Source organism: Amblyomma mixtum, chromosome 2, assembly GCF_055824585.1.
Source record: "Amblyomma mixtum isolate Tamu chromosome 2, ASM5582458v1, whole genome shotgun sequence".
In the NCBI taxonomy this organism is placed as follows: Eukaryota; Metazoa; Arthropoda; class Arachnida; order Ixodida; family Ixodidae; genus Amblyomma; species Amblyomma mixtum.
The window spans coordinates 109666561-109671451 of record NC_143013.1 but is presented as its reverse complement, the minus strand read 5'-3'; the positions used below and the strand labels follow the sequence as shown (position 1 = coordinate 109671451).

Below are 4891 nucleotides of genomic sequence, written 5' to 3'. Positions count from 1 at the left end.
ATTCCGACAGGGTTGTCGCTTCGGCCACTGCTTTGTTTTATTAATTTTTATTTACGTGTAAACAGCAGACCTTTTCGCCTCAAGAACAAAGGGAGAAAGTAAAGTTCAGAGACACAATGTTTGCATCGCAGCCTATACGAATGTTCCTCAATATTCTTACGAGCTGAGGGTTAATCGCTGGAGCGTTATGCAAACGGAACTGGACACAGTTTAACAGGAACCCGCGCTGTAACTCAGACGATAGGCCGCTGGACACCGTGCTTCTTTTTAATGCGTCGTGTGGGACCCTTCATGTCGGAAAAAAAAGCCGTCGGCGTCATTGCATTGTTGCCATTTACTCCCTTGGCTTTGGCACCTTTTCGACCCAGAATTTTCCATTTTTGTGAAAAATATTTTTAAAGAATACATTCAAAATAAATAAATTCAGAGCTCATAAACAATTAGGCGCCCCACTAGAGCCCACGTACTCAAATTTAAAGTGGAAGAGCCATTATTATTTGAAGCCGAAACTTCACCTTACAGTTGTTCAAATGGTTTTCATTCAAGGTGACCCATACAGTATGTTAGTGGGGACTTCGTTTCTATCATAACTGCCAGTACTACAAGAATGAACAAAATTATCACGAGGGGTGCACTGCTTTTGGCAACTTCGCGTAATTCGGACCTCTGTTTTTTGACCGTAGGTAGACACTAATCGAACCCAATCGTGGATTTTAATGGCTGGCTTTCAGGTACATCACGTATTTCTCTGGGCGTGCCGCAAGGTAGCATTCTCGGACCGTTTTTGTTTAATTTATACATTAATGATGTCATCAGTGTTAATAAGAACGCATTTTTGTCATGTATGCTGATGACATCAGTTTATTTTTTGCTGGCAATGACCCCACTGAACTTATTAAAGAAGCTAACCGTACACTGTCGAACTTCTTGCACTGGTCCAATCATAATGCGTTATTAATCAATTTCTCAAAAACAAAAGCAATGTTTTTCCGTCCTAAAGGTAAAGTGTGAGCCTTGATACCATCATTATCTGTGCTTCTCACGAAATTGAAGTCGTGCCAGCTTTCAAGACCCTCGGTGTTTGGCTTAAAGAAAAAGTTCTCTTTGACAAACATTAATTTCTTAAATTTAAAGGTCGCCCCCGTATTGTAGGTCTTCTCCGGCGTAACAGACATCTGCTTCCAAGGGGTGTAAAACTCCTGGTGTCTAAAACATTATTTATGTCACAATTATATAACCGTCGCTTAGTGTGGGGAAGTACTACTGAAACAAATCTTCAAAAGCTTTACGTATTGCAAACGAAAGAAATTAGAATAATTTACAATCTGCCCTGGGACCATCGCACCTCCGAGCTCTTTGATGTTGCTCACATTGCAAAGGTGTTCCGTCTGTATAATTTACGACTTGCCCTTCGTTTCAAGCATGAAATAAAAAATAACTTGATGATTCTATCCAACATGGCTGACCTTGCGAATCATGAAAGCACGTACCCTTTACGTCACACACAGCGGTTTATCATTAGAACGCCTTGGACGCACTATGGTTAATAAATGTTAAGGCATAGTCTTCCCTCTCTTCTCAGTTATATTACAGAGGCTGATCTGAACATTTCCTCTTCCTGTTATTTAAATTTGTGTCATTATTTGTGTTCATAAGTGTGCGGTTGTGTCTTTATGTTGGACATTCAAAGTGTTGAATTAATTGCTTTAGCCTGAGGAGTCCATTTTTTTACTTTGTAATGTATTTAGCAAATAGTGATTCATATTTCGGTTGTTTATATTCTTGATACTCTGTTTAGTATTTTCACAATGCATTAAATTTGTGACTTAATTTCAAATTAATCTAGGATAAATAGGAAATATTATGCTCCCACATTTTGTGTATCACCGTTTTACTTCAGCGATGTATTTGTTGTGTTTGGAGTGCTGCCGTCTAGTTTGTTTTTTGGGGCTCGAGAGCCTGTCAAGCCGAGCTTTTTTCTCTCGATGTTCCCTCTCATTGTTGAGTAAATAAAATCAACTTCAACAGGGTAAAGTTTTCTACGAAGCAGTGGAAAAGAAACAATTTTTCACACTTGTTTTATTCCGATGCACTTTGAGCAGATAAAAACTTTTTAAAACTAGCTTTGCATCATTTATGGAGAACTGCTTGTGCTTTCTTGTTACCGTAAAGCTAGCGGAGCAGCTACAAACCCACGCACGAACCCACGGTTCACGAGAGACACGCCCAAATAAGTTGCTACCGCAATAATTAGATCCCTGTACGTCCGGTTTTTCTTTTGAATTGAACTTTCACATTAGTAATTAGGGGTAAAATTTGTTTAAATTTGGTGTTTGAGTGTGGTAGTTAAAAAGTACTCTTTTATATAGGTTAGGTCAGGGAACATCGGCATGTCTTCGAAACTTCTGCTTTGTGTAGTCTGAAACCACATCTCATCTATGCCAAACAATAACACTGCAGGAACAGAACAAGGACAAGCAAGGACACACACGAGCGCTCGTGTGTGTCCTTGCTTGTCTCTGTTCTGCCCCTGCGCTATTTTTGTTGACATGTGTTACCAACAAGCCCAAGCTGCCACCTTAGTAGAACTCATCTATGCACATGAAAATCAATCGCCAGCTCTCAAATATCATTTCATTCCCGGATATTCTCGTCTCTATACCACAGGTAATGCTATTGCGACAAGTACAACGGCTGATCTCACCTACTCGGTGATCACAACTGGCCGAAAGCAGCATCCAAAACGACCGTTTTACCTGGATCGCGAAATTTCCCTCATTTTTCAGATTCAAGTATAGTTTTCCTTTTTCCCCTAGCAGCTTCAATTTTCCCACGATGTCAATTTAAAATCACCCCGCCCGTTTAAACGAGAGAAGGCCCACTCATGGCATCTGTCTCTTTCTCAATCATATCTAGAAATTCTGCAGAAGCGCATTTTGCAACGGGAAGTTGTTTATTAATGCATTTTTTTTCGTATATAGTAAGATTCCACTATAACAAATCAATCAATCAATCAATCAATCAATCAATCAATCAATCAATCAATCAATCAATCAATCAATCAATCAATCAATCAATCAATCAATCAATCACTTTATTTCAGCTCTTTTTTTACAAAAACTGAGGGCGGCAAAAAAAAGCAGTCATTACGACCGCTTGACAAGCCTCGCCACCCCTACAAAGAGGCAGTTTGGTAGCGACTATGATGGTACTTCATACACTGGTAACAACGCAAGGTACACGGAAAGACAAGGCGCGTAAATATATGCATAAAAGGAAACATTTTTTTTAAATACGTGAAAAAAAGAAACTTTTTTTTTAAATACATGCATGAAAGGAAACTTTGTTTTTATTTTGCATGGACAAGTAGTATTTCCGCACAGCAGAATAAAGGTTTTACACAACATTTGTGGTTCAATGCAATAGAGTTCTATACATGGGTACGCATACTGTGGGACCTAGCTTGCAAACACATTTCGAATAGCCGAGACAGACATGCTGAGCAACGTGTCGTAAAAGGGCGTGTTCAAGTATTTGGGAAGAATGTATTTTAGTGTGGAAAAGCCATAGTTTGTTCTGCATCGTGGTAATGAATAGATCATACGCTGTCGTGTCATATACGGTGTCCGATGTGGTGTATGTGTCACAATGCTAGAAAAAATGTGTCGTCTTCGGCTATTATTTTTTTATAGAAGGATGCAAACCTGTAATCGAACATTCTTGTTACGGGTATCATTCTGTATTGCTGGTAGACAGGACGTGCCGGAGCATCATACGGTACATAAGCAATTACGCGAAGTATTCTTTTTTGCAGTACTAGAAGCTTCTGGATGTTAGATGCTGTGGTTTGTCCCCATACAAGGAAGCAATACGATACATATGAATAAAAGTACGCATAGTACAGATTCAGCTTAGTTTTGGTGGGTAAAATATGTTTATTCCTCGAAATTATCCCAATATATCTTGAAAGGCATAGGCACACTTTGCTTACATGGGCGTCCCACGACATAGTAGCAGTAAATACTACTCCGAGTAATGTGAAGGTTTCCACGTACTCAATGGGGGCGTTGTCGAAATAGAGTGGTGGCACACTGCCTATATGCTGCCCCTTCGGATGGAACAATAAAGCTTTAGTTTTTAGTTTGTTTATTTTTAATGAGTTCAAAGATGACCACTCTGATAATGATGACAAAACTGTATTTGCGGTGCTAGTTAGTTCTTTGAAGTCAGGTGAGGACAAAAATAGACTGGTGTCGTCAGCATATATGATGTATTTAACTAAATTACTGATGTTGCATACGTCATTAATATATATGTCGAATAGGAGCGGCCCCAGAAGGCTGCCCTGGGGCACGCCGTTTGTGATTGCTAACAAGTCCGAAGAGCAGTGATTTAAAGCAACATACTGGCGACGAGCACTGAAATACGATTGAATGAGACAGAGGGCGTGGCCACGTATACCGTAGTGGTCGAGTTTTTTAAACAGAGTTTCGTGATTCAGTGTATCGAATGCTTTGCTAAAGTCTACAAAGACGCCTAAGGTGAGGTGTTGAGCTTCGAAGTTATTTAATATGTATTCTTTTTGATCAAGTAGAGCATGCTCAGTTGATCTATGCTTTGTGAATCCATACTGACTGTTGGCGATTACACAGTGCTTCTGTAGGAAATTGTAGTAACGTCGATGCATTATTCGCTCTAGCCCCTTGGAGAAACACGGTTGCGCAGATATTGGCCGGTAATTTCCTAGAACGTTTTTATCGCCTTTTTTATAAATAACCACAACTTTGGCCACCTGCATGGCAGCGGGAAAACGTCCTGTGCGAAGCGCGGTATTGTAAATACGTGTAAGGCATGGCACGATCAAAGGTAGGTCTCTTCTCGGTGGGCTTGA

The 4891-nt window shown here is 40.0% G+C and overlaps 1 pseudogene; it reads right to left on the bottom strand.

The window, feature by feature from the left end:
* Window positions 1-3458: 3458 nt before the first annotated feature.
* LOC149360541 (uncharacterized) lies at window positions 3459-4160 on the bottom strand (annotated as a pseudogene).
* Window positions 4161-4891: the final 731 nt, after the last annotated feature.